Source organism: Schistocerca cancellata, unplaced genomic scaffold, assembly GCF_023864275.1.
Source record: "Schistocerca cancellata isolate TAMUIC-IGC-003103 unplaced genomic scaffold, iqSchCanc2.1 HiC_scaffold_597, whole genome shotgun sequence".
NCBI lineage: Eukaryota > Metazoa > Arthropoda > Insecta > Orthoptera > Acrididae > Schistocerca > Schistocerca cancellata.
In genome coordinates this window covers 35464-51394 of record NW_026046609.1, presented here as the reverse complement: position 1 = coordinate 51394, position 15931 = coordinate 35464, and the positions used below count along the sequence as shown (strand labels likewise).

General features: G+C 44.3%; 8 non-coding genes across 8 annotated transcripts; all 8 read left to right on the top strand.

Moving 5' to 3' along the window:
* The first annotated feature begins 671 nt into the window (after window positions 1–671).
* Trnae-uuc (transfer RNA glutamic acid (anticodon UUC)) lies at window positions 672–743 on the top strand. Its single transcript has one exon. It is a non-coding gene; the product is annotated as a tRNA-Glu (tRNA).
* Window positions 744–1039: 296 nt separating this feature from the next.
* Window positions 1040–1112, top strand: Trnak-uuu (transfer RNA lysine (anticodon UUU)). Its single transcript has one exon. It is a non-coding gene; the product is annotated as a tRNA-Lys (tRNA).
* Window positions 1113–4914: 3802 nt separating this feature from the next.
* Window positions 4915–4986, top strand: Trnae-uuc (transfer RNA glutamic acid (anticodon UUC)). Its single transcript has one exon. It is a non-coding gene; the product is annotated as a tRNA-Glu (tRNA).
* A 296-nt stretch (window positions 4987–5282) lies between these two features.
* On the top strand, window positions 5283–5355 carry Trnak-uuu (transfer RNA lysine (anticodon UUU)). Its single transcript has one exon. It is a non-coding gene; the product is annotated as a tRNA-Lys (tRNA).
* A 3792-nt stretch (window positions 5356–9147) lies between these two features.
* Trnae-uuc (transfer RNA glutamic acid (anticodon UUC)) lies at window positions 9148–9219 on the top strand. Its single transcript has one exon. It is a non-coding gene; the product is annotated as a tRNA-Glu (tRNA).
* Window positions 9220–9515: 296 nt separating this feature from the next.
* Trnak-uuu (transfer RNA lysine (anticodon UUU)) lies at window positions 9516–9588 on the top strand. Its single transcript has one exon. It is a non-coding gene; the product is annotated as a tRNA-Lys (tRNA).
* Window positions 9589–13376: 3788 nt separating this feature from the next.
* Window positions 13377–13448, top strand: Trnae-uuc (transfer RNA glutamic acid (anticodon UUC)). The gene has a single exon. It is a non-coding gene; the product is annotated as a tRNA-Glu (tRNA).
* Window positions 13449–13744: 296 nt separating this feature from the next.
* Window positions 13745–13817, top strand: Trnak-uuu (transfer RNA lysine (anticodon UUU)). The gene has a single exon. It is a non-coding gene; the product is annotated as a tRNA-Lys (tRNA).
* Window positions 13818–15931: the final 2114 nt, after the last annotated feature.

Genomic DNA, 15931 nt, shown 5'->3' with positions numbered 1-15931 from the left:
GGATTCGCTGTGAGAAGAACCAAACACGCAGCACGCAAGAGGCCGTACTTGGACGGTCGCGTGCTATTTCTGAACTCTAGCGTCGGCCTGGCCCTACAGGCCGCTGTGTCCAGGTGCCTCAAGGGCGATGTACTGTAACCTTTTCCGTTGAAAAAGCTGCGGCAGCAGTTTAATCTAGCCAGTCGGGAAAGCACGTGTAGCAACACAGCAGATTCTTGAGAAAGCGCGAACTGTCTATCTCTAATATGTGGGACTTACCAAGTTTCCTGGGACGTTTGTTGCAACGTGCCTCGGTAGCGCAGTAGGTAGCGCGTAAGTCTCATAGTCTTAAGGTCGTGAGTTCGACCCTCACCCGGCGCATTTAATTTGCTGTACATAATGGCTGAATTAACGGCGTTGCTGTTGCTAGGGAACGAACTTAATTGTCGTTTGTTATCGCCAAGGAGTCCACGCCTCAGCGTCAAAATGTTTACTTCCAATTATGGCAAGGTACAACTTTGATCTTTCTCCTCCCCTGGTATGATGCAAACTGCAATGAATAGTCAGTTTCGAGCTGTGCGCCATGCCAGTCTGCACGCACAAATACGCTCGCAAACGGAGAACACCACTGAGTCCGGATTCAGCACGAAATGCGGGAGGAGAGGGAGTAAATCTCACGTTTATTGAGCAAATCCGGTGTGGTCTAGTGGCTAGGATACCTGGCTTTCAGCCAGGAGGCCAGGGTTCGATTCCCGGTACCGGAAGAGAAGTTTTTGCGCACACGTCCCTCCATGTTTTGGCCTTCCAACCTTCGTTTGTCGCCCTCCTTCCGGAGCTTCAACCGAACGTAATCGGGGAAAACAGGCACAAGATGCAATTACTGTCAGCACCGGGATAAAGGCAGAAGAGGCACTGGTCCGCTGTTGGGCTGCTACCAGCGTCAGTGGGAAGTCGGTGAAGTCGCCAGTTGCGCCAGAAGCCAGCAATTACCGTAGTACGCCTACACACGCGTTCCAATTATTCACATTGCTTGCAGCCGCTCCACCCACAACGGGCGTGAGCCCGGATAGCTCAGTCGGTAGAGCATTAGGCTTTTAACCTAAGGGTCCAGTGTTCGAGTCCCTGTCCGGGCGAAGATTTTTAACGCTTCCGTAATGGCTCGTCTCGTAGCGCTGGTAGCCCTGCCGTAACCAGTGCACAGAGTTCGTTTCCTGTCAACATTCTGCGCAGACCGGTTGGATTTTTCACGATTCGAGGGAAGCTTCAGATACGAGCAGTCGTGGCCGAGTGGTTACAGACCCAGTTTCTTGTTATAACTGAGTGGTTGAGAGTTTATGATTTATGATGGATGATAAGATTTTTGAGGAAGCACTATTCGATATGTCTGTCACTGAAGAATTCGTAAGACGCTGTGGGCAGAATGTGGGTTTAATGCAGAGGATGTTGCAAAGCGTGGTGATGAGGTTAAGAAATAAATTGAGGAGATCATCCAGAATATTATTTCTAGAGAGCAACAGAAGAAACACGAGATGCACGAAAGGCTGAATTCTTTATTGCATGAAGCTGACAAACTAAGTAAGGAACTTGAATTTCATTTTTATCCTGCATTATATGATACGCTGCCTTTATGTGAGGCTCTTACTAAGCTAGAGTGTGAAACAAGAAAACTTCTTCTCTTGAAGTGTGCGCTCATGAAAGAAATATTGGAGATTTCAAAGCAGGAGGCAGAACTGTGTTCAAGTCTTGTAGAAGCTACAGAGATTAAGGTAGAGGATGCTCTACCAACAAGTGATGAGACAGCCATTTTCAATCAAAGACTTTGAGTTCTGCAGTCACGAAAGAGTGCTGCTCAACAAGAAAGCGGACTCCCTTCAAGTATAATTAACGAAAGGGAAGCATTCAGAGTCATTAACAACACAAAACAACATATTACTCTAAAGACTTCAAAAATGCCAATGAAACCCCCTCGCAGAAACATTGGTATGGCAGTTCGTCTCAGGCGTAACTCATCTGAATTTACTGAATGCCAAGCAAATAAAAAACTTAGGCCTTCTTCTCTTCCTGATATGGACATACTATGAATGAAAACAAAAAAGAACCTTATTTGGTACTCAGTGAATCTTAAGTTAGTGGAGTTGTATCATTGTCATTTTGTATTGTTTTTAACTGAAGATATTTATTTATGACTGTTCCACATCCCAAAGTGATTTTTATTTTCTATAACTACCTTTAGACTTTGCAAATATTAGTCAGAATATGTTAAATACCAAAAAATTCACATGTTGCGTCTTCAAAGAAAGGGGGTCATGTTATATTCTGAGTTGTCTTATAGTGAGGTAAATACAGACACTTTTTATTATTATATTGATCTGTCTGAAGAAGTTAAGTACCATGCACGAGCTCATACTTGCTTTGAATTCTGCACCTCATGCAGTTGAAAAATTCCTCATTTCCAGCACCTTCATTTGATTAGTTTCTCAAGTAATGAGGAAGCCTTTATTCCACTTTTCTCGCATGTACTGAACAATCTGCTGCTTCAGTCCATGAAATCTTCCCTGTGTTCCCCTGAAAGTGTAGCATGTAGAACTTAAAGCATTTAATTTATTCTTCATCTGACATCAGCTACGAAAATTAACTTGTGTGTTATTAGATTTTCTTTTTGTTGCACAGACTTTTGTGGTCTCTGCTTCAGGAATAACCATTAACTTACAATTATATGTGCGAACCAATTGTTAACTGCAGATTCATAGTCATGTTTCTCAACCATCACAGATATGATTTTGTATGCATTATTAATCGCTACAATTTACTGTTCTCATAGAATTAAGCAAACTTAATGACAGTAATAATTTATCCTCTTAACTCCCTACAGTGGATCAACAGGAATTGGACATCCAGTTTAAATGTGATGTATGTTCCTAAAAAAACAAGGGACACAGCGCATATTCCCATAGCTGGCAGCATGAAGAAAATTGCTGCCTGCTCACCACTAACCTTCCCACATTTGGCCAAGTTGATGCTGCTGCATCCTATCGCACCCTTTTGAAAACTAAGCAAAATTCACACCTAACTTCTCTGCATACTTCCAAAAAGGTTACCAGAAGTCCACAGTACAGCCAAGAGCTAATACTAAGTATCAGAGATACTTCGTTGCACCTGTAAGACTTGGGTTAGTTCACTAAATTCTCTCTAAAGGTGGACAAAATAATTTTTCAATCCATATTGCAGGTATGTAACACTATGCATTTAAGGGTTAAAATTGTATTCTATTGTGTATTCTACTCCAGCAGTGTTTTACGTATATGTATAGTATTTATGCTGTAGAGTGGTGTTTACAAACCCTACTTGATAACAGTGAATGTGCAATCAAGAAAATGTAACAAAAAATTAATATTTAATAATGTTTAATACGATAAAAAAAGTGGTTAAGGCGTCTGACTAGAAATCAGATTCCCTCTGGGAGCGTAGGCTCGAGTCCTACCGACTGCGTCCGTTTTTTTCTTCTTTTCTTTAGGAAGGAGGAGCAGAAAATTTCGCGGTTTGCCTGTCGTTTTGGTACCTCGCCACACCTCTCCTCTCACAGCCGTTTATAGCGCCTGCCCTTTTGATAAGGGCGAATTCCAAGCGTCAGCTTTCGCGTCAGCCGAGCAAAGTCGGGACAAGTCGGGACATACTACAGGATGGCCTGCTTGGAGCAACGACGGAAAGAAAACGTTGATTTAACAGCACACATACTCATACGCGAAAATTTGCGCCCGTTTCGGTGGCCGGGAATCGAACCCGGATCAACTGCTTGGAAGGCGTGATAGTAGCTGTAGGCTCTTTACGAGGTAGGAGGCTGCATCCACACGCATTCGGGTAGCGCCTCCACGCACGCTGCGTCTTTGGGCAGGACTCGTCGCCGCGGCCGCAACGTTACTCACACGATAGTGATGAGCGGTCGCTATAAGGCAGTGTAGTGGGGGACTCCGCGTGTGTAGCGCTTTTTTCGGTCGTATCCGATGTCGCTGGGTGGCAATCCCACTTTCCCTGCAGACAGCTGCTCGGGAATGTGCTCGGCAAGCACGGACGTCATCGGACGTCCGCCCCCAACAAATGCAACTAACAAAATGAGAACAACTACTAAAAAAGTGGTAGGTTGTTCGCCTACCACGCGGGCGGCCCGGGTTCGATTCCCGGCCGATGCATCGTTTTGCTGTTCTCGCTATAATGCCGCCGCGCCGATTGCTCGCTTGAGCTGCGTCAGCCTCAGGAATGTGTAGCAGGATTCGCTGTGAGAAGAACCAAACACGCAGCACGCAAGAGGCCGTACTTGGACGGTCGCGTGCTATTTCTGAACTCTAGCGTCGGCCTGGCCCTACAGGCCGCTGTGTCCAGGTGCCTCAAGGGCGATGTACTGTAACCTTTTCCGTTGAAAAAGCTGCGGCAGCAGTTTAATCTAGCCAGTCGGGAAAGCACGTGTAGCAACACAGCAGATTCTTGAGAAAGCGCGAACTGTCTATCTCTAATATGTGGGACTTACCAAGTTTCCTGGGACGTTTGTTGCAACGTGCCTCGGTAGCGCAGTAGGTAGCGCGTAAGTCTCATAGTCTTAAGGTCGTGAGTTCGACCCTCACCCGGCGCATTTAATTTGCTGTACATAATGGCTGAATTAACGGCGTTGCTGTTGCTAGGGAACGAACTTAATTGTCGTTTGTTATCGCCAAGGAGTCCACGCCTCAGCGTCAAAATGTTTACTTCCAATTATGGCAAGGTACAACTTTGATCTTTCTCCTCCCCTGGTATGATGCAAACTGCAATGAATAGTCAGTTTCGAGCTGTGCGCCATGCCAGTCTGCACGCACAAATACGCTCGCAAACGGAGAACACCACTGAGTCCGGATTCAGCACGAAATGCGGGAGGAGAGGGAGTAAATCTCACGTTTATTGAGCAAATCCGGTGTGGTCTAGTGGCTAGGATACCTGGCTTTCAGCCAGGAGGCCAGGGTTCGATTCCCGGTACCGGAAGAGAAGTTTTTGCGCACACGTCCCTCCATGTTTTGGCCTTCCAACCTTCGTTTGTCGCCCTCCTTCCGGAGCTTCAACCGAACGTAATCGGGGAAAACAGGCACAAGATGCAATTACTGTCAGCACCGGGATAAAGGCAGAAGAGGCACTGGTCCGCTGTTGGGCTGCTACCAGCGTCAGTGGGAAGTCGGTGAAGTCGCCAGTTGCGCCAGAAGCCAGCAATTACCGTAGTACGCCTACACACGCGTTCCAATTATTCACATTGCTTGCAGCCGCTCCACCCACAACGGGCGTGAGCCCGGATAGCTCAGTCGGTAGAGCATTAGGCTTTTAACCTAAGGGTCCAGTGTTAGAGTCCCTGTCCGGGCGAAGATTTTTAACGCTTCCGTAATGGCTCGTCTCGTAGCGCTGGTAGCCCTGCCGTAACCAGTGCACAGAGTTCGTTTCCTGTCAACATTCTGCGCAGACCGGTTGGATTTTTCACGATTCGAGGGAAGCTTCAGATACGAGCAGTCGTGGCCGAGTGGTTACAGACCCAGTTTCTTGTTATAACTGAGTGGTTGAGAGTTTATGATTTATGATGGATGATAAGATTTTTGAGGAAGCACTATTCGATATGTCTGTCACTGAAGAATTCGTAAGACGCTGTGGGCAGAATGTGGGTTTAATGCAGAGGATGTTGCAAAGCGTGGTGATGAGGTTAAGAAATAAATTGAGGAGATCATCCAGAATATTATTTCTAGAGAGCAACAGAAGAAACACGAGATGCACGAAAGGCTGAATTCTTTATTGCATGAAGCTGACAAACTAAGTAAGGAACTTGAATTTCATTTTTATCCTGCATTATATGATACGCTGCCTTTATGTGAGGCTCTTACTAAGCTAGAGTGTGAAACAAGAAAACTTCTTCTCTTGAAGTGTGCGCTCATGAAAGAAATATTGGAGATTTCAAAGCAGGAGGCAGAACTGTGTTCAAGTCTTGGAGAAGCTACAGAGATTAAGGTAGAGGATGCTCTACCAACAAGTGATGAGACAGCCATTTTCAATCAAAGACTTTGAGTTCTGCAGTCACGAAAGAGTGCTGCTCAACAAGAAAGCGGACTCCCTTCAAGTATAATTAACGAAAGGGAAGCATTCAGAGTCATTAACAACACAAAACAACATATTACTCTAAAGACTTCAAAAATGCCAATGAAACCCCCTCGCAGAAACATTGGTATGGCAGTTCGTCTCAGGCGTAACTCATCTGAATTTACTGAATGCCAAGCAAATAAAAAACTTAGGCCTTCTTCTCTTCCTGATATGGACATACTATGAATGAAAACAAAAAAGAACCTTATTTGGTACTCAGTGAATCTTAAGTTAGTGGAGTTGTATCATTGTCATTTTGTATTGTTTTTAACTGAAGATATTTATTTATGACTGTTCCACATCCCAAAGTGATTTTTATTTTCTATAACTACCTTTAGACTTTGCAAATATTAGTCAGAATATGTTAAATACCAAAAAATTCACATGTTGCGTCTTCAAAGAAAGGGGGTCATGTTATATTCTGAGTTGTCTTATAGTGAGGTAAATATAGACACTTTTTATTATTATATTGATCTGTCTGAAGAAGTTAAGTACCATGCACGAGCTCATACTTGCTTTGAATTCTGCACCTCATGCAGTTGAAAAATTCCTCATTTCCAGCACCTTCATTTGATTAGTTTCTCAAGTAATGAGGAAGCCTTTATTCCACTTTTCTCGCATGTACTGAACAATCTGCTGCTTCAGTCCATGAAATCTTCCCTGTGTTCCCCTGAAAGTGTAGCATGTAGAACTTAAAGCATTTAATTTATTCTTCATCTGACATCAGCTACGAAAATTAACTTGTGTGTTATTAGATTTTCTTTTTGTTGCACAGACTTTTGTGGTCTCTGCTTCAGGAATAACCATTAACTTACAATTATATGTGCGAACCAATTGTTAACTGCAGATTCATAGAGTCATGTATCTCAACCATCACAGATATGATTTTGTATCCATTATTAATCGCTACAATTTACTGTTCTCATAGAATTAAGCAAACTTAATGACAGTAATAATTTATCCTCTTAACTCCCTACAGTGGATCAACAGGAATTGGACATCCAGTTTAAATGTGATGTATGTTCCTAAAAAAACAAGGGACACAGCGCATATTCCCATAGCTGGCAGCATGAAGAAAATTGCTGCCTGCTCACCACTAACCTTCCCACATTTGGCCAAGTTGATGCTGCTGCATCCTATCGCACCCTTTTGAAAACTAAGCAAAATTCACACCTAACTTCTCTGCATACTTCCAAAAAGGTTACCAGAAGTCCACAGTACAGCCAAGAGCTAATACTAAGTATCAGAGATACTTCGTTGCACCTGTAAGACTTGGGTTAGTTCACTAAATTCTCTCTAAAGGTGGACAAAATAATTTTTCAATCCATATTGCAGGTATGTAACACTATGCATTTAAGGGTTAAAATTGTATTCTATTGTGTATTCTACTCCAGCAGTGTTTTACGTATATGTATAGTATTTATGCTGTAGAGTGGTGTTTACAAACCCTACTTGATAACAGTGAATGTGCAATCAAGAAAATGTAACAAAAAATTAATATTTAATAATGTTTAATACGATAAAAAAAGTGGTTAAGGCGTCTGACTAGAAATCAGATTCCCTCTGGGAGCGTAGGCTCGAGTCCTACCGACTGCGTCCGTTTTTTTCTTCTTTTCTTTAGGAAGGAGGAGCAGAAAATTTCGCGGTTTGCCTGTCGTTTTGGTACCTCGCCACACCTCTCCTCTCACAGCCGTTTATAGCGCCTGCCCTTTTGATAAGGGCGAATTCCAAGCGTCAGCTTTCGCGTCAGCCGAGCAAAGTCGGGACAAGTCGGGACATACTACAGGATGGCCTGCTTGGAGCAACGACGGAAAGAAAACGTTGATTTAACAGCACACATACTCATACGCGAAAATTTGCGCCCGTTTCGGTGGCCGGGAATCGAACCCGGATCAACTGCTTGGAAGGCGTGATAGTAGCTGTAGGCTCTTTACGAGGTAGGAGGCTGCATCCACACGCATTCGGGTAGCGCCTCCACGCACGCTGCGTCTTTGGGCAGGACTCGTCGCCGCGGCCGCAACGTTACTCACACGATAGTGATGAGCGGTCGCTATAAGGCAGTGTAGTGGGGGACTCCGCGTGTGTAGCGCTTTTTTCGGTCGTATCCGATGTCGCTGGGTGGCAATCCCACTTTCCCTGCAGACAGCTGCTCGGGAATGTGCTCGGCAAGCACGGACGTCATCGGACGTCCGCCCCCAACAAATGCAACTAACAAAATGAGAACAACTACTAAAAAAGTGGTAGGTTGTTCGCCTACCACGCGGGCGGCCCGGGTTCGATTCCCGGCCGATGCATCGTTTTGCTGTTCTCGCTATAATGCCGCCGCGCCGATTGCTCGCTTGAGCTGCGTCAGCCTCAGGAATGTGTAGCAGGATTCGCTGTGAGAAGAACCAAACACGCAGCACGCAAGAGGCCGTACTTGGACGGTCGCGTGCTATTTCTGAACTCTAGCGTCGGCCTGGCCCTACAGGCCGCTGTGTCCAGGTGCCTCAAGGGCGATGTACTGTAACCTTTTCCGTTGAAAAAGCTGCGGCAGCAGTTTAATCTAGCCAGTCGGGAAAGCACGTGTAGCAACACAGCAGATTCTTGAGAAAGCGCGAACTGTCTATCTCTAATATGTGGGACTTACCAAGTTTCCTGGGACGTTTGTTGCAACGTGCCTCGGTAGCGCGTAAGTCTCATAGTCTTAAGGTCGTGAGTTCGACCCTCACCCGGCGCATTTAATTTGCTGTACATAATGGCTGAATTAACGGCGTTGCTGTTGCTAGGGAACGAACTTAATTGTCGTTTGTTATCGCCAAGGAGTCCACGCCTCAGCGTCAAAATGTTTACTTCCAATTATGGCAAGGTACAACTTTGATCTTTCTCCTCCCCTGGTATGATGCAAACTGCAATGAATAGTCAGTTTCGAGCTGTGCGCCATGCCAGTCTGCACGCACAAATACGCTCGCAAACGGAGAACACCACTGAGTCCGGATTCAGCACGAAATGCGGGAGGAGAGGGAGTAAATCTCCCGTTTATTGAGCAAATCCGGTGTGGTCTAGTGGCTAGGATACCTGGCTTTCAGCCAGGAGGCCAGGGTTCGATTCCCGGTACCGGAAGAGAAGTTTTTGCGCACACGTCCCTCCATGTTTTGGCCTTCCAACCTTCGTTTGTCGCCCTCCTTCCGGAGCTTCAACCGAACGTAATCGGGGAAAACAGGCACAAGATGCAATTACTGTCAGCACCGGGATAAAGGCAGAAGAGGCACTGGTCCGCTGTTGGGCTGCTACCAGCGTCAGTGGGAAGTCGGTGAAGTCGCCAGTTGCGCCAGAAGCCAGCAATTACCGTAGTACGCCTACACACGCGTTCCAATTATTCACATTGCTTGCAGCCGCTCCACCCACAACGGGCGTGAGCCCGGATAGCTCAGTCGGTAGAGCATTAGGCTTTTAACCTAAGGGTCCAGTGTTCGAGTCCCTGTCCGGGCGAAGATTTTTAACGCTTCCGTAATGGCTCGTCTCGTAGCGCTGGTAGCCCTGCCGTAACCAGTGCACAGAGTTCGTTTCCTGTCAACATTCTGCGCAGACTGGTTGGATTTTTCACGATTCGAGGGAAGCTTCAGATACGAGCAGTCGTGGCCGAGTGGTTACAGACCCAGTTTCTTGTTATAACTGAGTGGTTGAGAGTTTATGATTTATGATGGATGATAAGATTTTTGAGGAAGCACTATTCGATATGTCTGTCACTGAAGAATTCGTAAGACGCTGTGGGCAGAATGTGGGTTTAATGCAGAGGATGTTGCAAAGCGTGGTGATGAGGTTAAGAAATAAATTGAGGAGATCATCCAGAATATTATTTCTAGAGAGCAACAGAAGAAACACGAGATGCACGAAAGGCTGAATTCTTTATTGCATGAAGCTGACAAACTAAGTAAGGAACTTGAATTTCATTTTTATCCTGCATTATATGATACGCTGCCTTTATGTGAGGCTCTTACTAAGCTAGAGTGTGAAACAAGAAAACTTCTTCTCTTGAAGTGTGCGCTCATGAAAGAAATATTGGAGATTTCAAAGCAGGAGGCAGAACTGTGTTCAAGTCTTGGAGAAGCTACAGAGATTAAGGTAGAGGATGCTCTACCAACAAGTGATGAGACAGCCATTTTCAATCAAAGACTTTGAGTTCTGCAGTCACGAAAGAGTGCTGCTCAACAAGAAAGCGGACTCCCTTCAAGTATAATTAACGAAAGGGAAGCATTCAGAGTCATTAACAACACAAAACAACATATTACTCTAAAGACTTCAAAAATGCCAATGAAACCCCCTCGCAGAAACATTGGTATGGCAGTTCGTCTCAGGCGTAACTCATCTGAATTTACTGAATGCCAAGCAAATAAAAAACTTAGGCCTTCTTCTCTTCCTGATATGGACATACTATGAATGAAAACAAAAAAGAACCTTATTTGGTACTCAGTGAATCTTAAGTTAGTGGAGTTGTATCATTGTCATTTTGTATTGTTTTTAACTGAAGATATTTATTTATGACTGTTCCACATCCCAAAGTGATTTTTATTTTCTATAACTACCTTTAGACTTTGCAAATATTAGTCAGAATATGTTAAATACCAAAAAATTCACATGTTGCGTCTTCAAAGAAAGGGGGTCATGTTATATTCTGAGTTGTCTTATAGTGAGGTAAATACAGACACTTTTTATTATTATATTGATCTGTCTGAAGAAGTTAAGTACCATGCACGAGCTCATACTTGCTTTGAATTCTGCACCTCATGCAGTTGAAAAATTCCTCATTTCCAGCACCTTCATTCGATTAGTTTCTCAAGTATGAGGAAGCCTTTATTCCACTTTTCTCGCATGTACTGAACAATCTGCTGCTTCAGTCCATGAAATCTTCCCTGTGTTCCCCTGAAAGTGTAGCATGTAGAACTTAAAGCATTTAATTTATTCTTCATCTGACATCAGCTACGAAAATTAACTTGTGTGTTATTAGATTTTCTTTTTGTTGCACAGACTTTTGTGGTCTCTGCTTCAGGAATAACCATTAACTTACAATTATATGTGCGAACCAATTGTTAACTGCAGATTCATAGTCATGTATCTCAACCATCACAGATATGATTTTGTATCCATTATTAATCGCTACAATTTACTGTTCTCATAGAATTAAGCAAACTTAATGACAGTAATAATTTATCCTCTTAACTCCCTACAGTGGATCAACAGGAATTGGACATCCAGTTTAAATGTGATGTATGTTCCTAAAAAACAAGGGACACAGCGCATATTCCCATAGCTGGCAGCATGAAGAAAATTGCTGCCTGCTCACCACTAACCTTCCCACATTTGGCCAAGTTGATGCTGCTGCATCCTATCGCACCCTTTTGAAAACTAAGCAAAATTCACACCTAACTTCTCTGCATACTTCCAAAAAGGTTACCAGAAGTCCACAGTACAGCCAAGAGCTAATACTAAGTATCAGAGATACTTCGTTGCACCTGTAAGACTTGGGTTAGTTCACTAAATTCTCTCTAAAGGTGGACAAAATAATTTTTCAATCCATATTGCAGGTATGTAACACTATGCATTTAAGGGTTAAAATTGTATTCTATTGTGTATTCTACTCCAGCAGTGTTTTACGTATATGTATAGTATTTATGCTGTAGAGTGGTGTTTACAAACCCTACTTGATAACAGTGAATGTGCAATCAAGAAAATGTAACAAAAAATTAATATTTAATAATGTTTAATACGATAAAAAAAGTGGTTAAGGCGTCTGACTAGAAATCAGATTCCCTCTGGGAGCGTAGGCTCGAGTCCTACCGACTGCGTCCGTTTTTTTCTTCTTTTCTTTAGGAAGGAGGAGCAGAAAATTTCGCGGTTTGCCTGTCGTTTTGGTACCTCGCCACACCTCTCCTCTCTCAGCCGTTTATAGCGCCTGCCCTTTTGATAAGGGCGAATTCCAAGCGTCAGCTTTCGCGTCAGCCGAGCAAAGTCGGGACAAGTCGGGACATACTACAGGATGGCCTGCTTGGAGCAACGACGGAAAGAAAACGTTGATTTAACAGCACACATACTCATACGCGAAAATTTGCGCCCGTTTCGGTGGCCGGGAATCGAACCCGGATCAACTGCTTGGAAGGCGTGATAGTAGCTGTAGGCTCTTTACGAGGTAGGAGGCTGCATCCACACGCATTCGGGTAGCGCCTCCACGCACGCTGCGTCTTTGGGCAGGACTCGTCGCCGCGGCCGCAACGTTACTCACACGATAGTGATGAGCGGTCGCTATAAGGCAGTGTAGTGGGGGACTCCGCGTGTGTAGCGCTTTTTTCGGTCGTATCCGATGTCGCTGGGTGGCAATCCCACTTTCCCTGCAGACAGCTGCTCGGGAATGTGCTCGGCAAGCACGGACGTCATCGGACGTCCGCCCCCAACAAATGCAACTAACAAAATGAGAACAACTACTAAAAAAGTGGTAGGTTGTTCGCCTACCACGCGGGCGGCCCGGGTTCGATTCCCGGCCGATGCATCGTTTTGCTGTTCTCGCTATAATGCCGCCGCGCCGATTGCTCGCTTGAGCTGCGTCAGCCTCAGGAATGTGTAGCAGGATTCGCTGTGAGAAGAACCAAACACGCAGCACGCAAGAGGCCGTACTTGGACGGTCGCGTGCTATTTCTGAACTCTAGCGTCGGCCTGGCCCTACAGGCCGCTGTGTCCAGGTGCCTCAAGGGCGATGTACTGTAACCTTTTCCGTTGAAAAAGCTGCGGCAGCAGTTTAATCTAGCCAGTCGGGAAAGCACGTGTAGCAACACAGCAGATTCTTGAGAAAGCGCGAACTGTCTATCTCTAATATGTGGGACTTACCAAGTTTCCTGGGACGTTTGTTGCAACGTGCCTCGGTAGCGCGTAAGTCTCATAGTCTTAAGGTCGTGAGTTCGACCCTCACCCGGCGCATTTAATTTGCTGTACATAATGGCTGAATTAACGGCGTTGCTGTTGCTAGGGAACGAACTTAATTGTCGTTTGTTATCGCCAAGGAGTCCACGCCTCAGCGTCAAAATGTTTACTTCCAATTATGGCAAGGTACAACTTTGATCTTTCTCCTCCCCTGGTATGATGCAAACTGCAATGAATAGTCAGTTTCGAGCTGTGCGCCATGCCAGTCTGCACGCACAAATACGCTCGCAAACGGAGAACACCACTGAGTCCGGATTCAGCACGAAATGCGGGAGGAGAGGGAGTAAATCTCCCGTTTATTGAGCAAATCCGGTGTGGTCTAGTGGCTAGGATACCTGGCTTTCAGCCAGGAGGCCAGGGTTCGATTCCCGGTACCGGAAGAGAAGTTTTTGCGCACACGTCCCTCCATGTTTTGGCCTTCCAACCTTCGTTTGTCGCCCTCCTTCCGGAGCTTCAACCGAACGTAATCGGGGAAAACAGGCACAAGATGCAATTACTGTCAGCACCGGGATAAAGGCAGAAGAGGCACTGGTCCGCTGTTGGGCTGCTACCAGCGTCAGTGGGAAGTCGGTGAAGTCGCCAGTTGCGCCAGAAGCCAGCAATTACCGTAGTACGCCTACACACGCGTTCCAATTATTCACATTGCTTGCAGCCGCTCCACCCACAACGGGCGTGAGCCCGGATAGCTCAGTCGGTAGAGCATTAGGCTTTTAACCTAAGGGTCCAGTGTTCGAGTCCCTGTCCGGGCGAAGATTTTTAACGCTTCCGTAATGGCTCGTCTCGTAGCGCTGGTAGCCCTGCCGTAACCAGTGCACAGAGTTCGTTTCCTGTCAACATTCTGCGCAGACTGGTTGGATTTTTCACGATTCGAGGGAAGCTTCAGATACGAGCAGTCGTGGCCGAGTGGTTACAGACCCAGTTTCTTGTTATAACTGAGTGGTTGAGAGTTTATGATTTATGATGGATGATAAGATTTTTGAGGAAGCACTATTCGATATGTCTGTCACTGAAGAATTCGTAAGACGCTGTGGGCAGAATGTGGGTTTAATGCAGAGGATGTTGCAAAGCGTGGTGATGAGGTTAAGAAATAAATTGAGGAGATCATCCAGAATATTATTTCTAGAGAGCAACAGAAGAAACACGAGATGCACGAAAGGCTGAATTCTTTATTGCATGAAGCTGACAAACTAAGTAAGGAACTTGAATTTCATTTTTATCCTGCATTATATGATACGCTGCCTTTATGTGAGGCTCTTACTAAGCTAGAGTGTGAAACAAGAAAACTTCTTCTCTTGAAGTGTGCGCTCATGAAAGAAATATTGGAGATTTCAAAGCAGGAGGCAGAACTGTGTTCAAGTCTTGGAGAAGCTACAGAGATTAAGGTAGAGGATGCTCTACCAACAAGTGATGAGACAGCCATTTTCAATCAAAGACTTTGAGTTCTGCAGTCACGAAAGAGTGCTGCTCAACAAGAAAGCGGACTCCCTTCAAGTATAATTAACGAAAGGGAAGCATTCAGAGTCATTAACAACACAAAACAACATATTACTCTAAAGACTTCAAAAATGCCAATGAAACCCCCTCGCAGAAACATTGGTATGGCAGTTCGTCTCAGGCGTAACTCATCTGAATTTACTGAATGCCAAGCAAATAAAAAACTTAGGCCTTCTTCTCTTCCTGATATGGACATACTATGAATGAAAACAAAAAAGAACCTTATTTGGTACTCAGTGAATCTTAAGTTAGTGGAGTTGTATCATTGTCATTTTGTATTGTTTTTAACTGAAGATATTTATTTATGACTGTTCCACATCCCAAAGTGATTTTTATTTTCTATAACTACCTTTAGACTTTGCAAATATTAGTCAGAATATGTTAAATACCAAAAAATTCACATGTTGCGTCTTCAAAGAAAGGGGGTCATGTTATATTCTGAGTTGTCTTATAGTGAGGTAAATACAGACACTTTTTATTATTATATTGATCTGTCTGAAGAAGTTAAGTACCATGCACGAGCTCATACTTGCTTTGAATTCTGCACCTCATGCAGTTGAAAAATTCCTCATTTCCAGCACCTTCATTCGATTAGTTTCTCAAGTAATGAGGAAGCCTTTATTCCACTTTTCTCGCATGTACTGAACAATCTGCTGCTTCAGTCCATGAAATCTTCCCTGTGTTCCCCTGAAAGTGTAGCATGTAGAACTTAAAGCATTTAATTTATTCTTCATCTGACATCAGCTACGAAAATTAACTTGTGTGTTATTAGATTTTCTTTTTGTTGCACAGACTTTTGTGGTCTCTGCTTCAGGAATAACCATTAACTTACAATTATATGTGCGAACCAATTGTTAACTGCAGATTCATAGTCATGTATCTCAACCATCACAGATATGATTTTGTATCCATTATTAATCGCTACAATTTACTGTTCTCATAGAATTAAGCAAACTTAATGACAGTAATAATTTATCCTCTTAACTCCCTACAGTGGATCAACAGGAATTGGACATCCAGTTTAAATGTGATGTATGTTCCTAAAAAACAAGGGACACAGCGCATATTCCCATAGCTGGCAGCATGAAGAAAATTGCTGCCTGCTCACCACTAACCTTCCCACATTTGGCCAAGTTGATGCTGCTGCATCCTATCGCACCCTTTTGAAAACTAAGCAAAATTCACACCTAACTTCTCTGCATACTTCCAAAAAGGTTACCAGAAGTCCACAGTACAGCCAAGAGCTAATACTAAGTATCAGAGATACTTCGTTGCACCTGTAAGACTTGGGTTAGTTCACTAAATTCTCTCTAAAGGTGGACAAAATAATTTTTCAATCCATATTGCAGGTATGTAACACTATGCATTT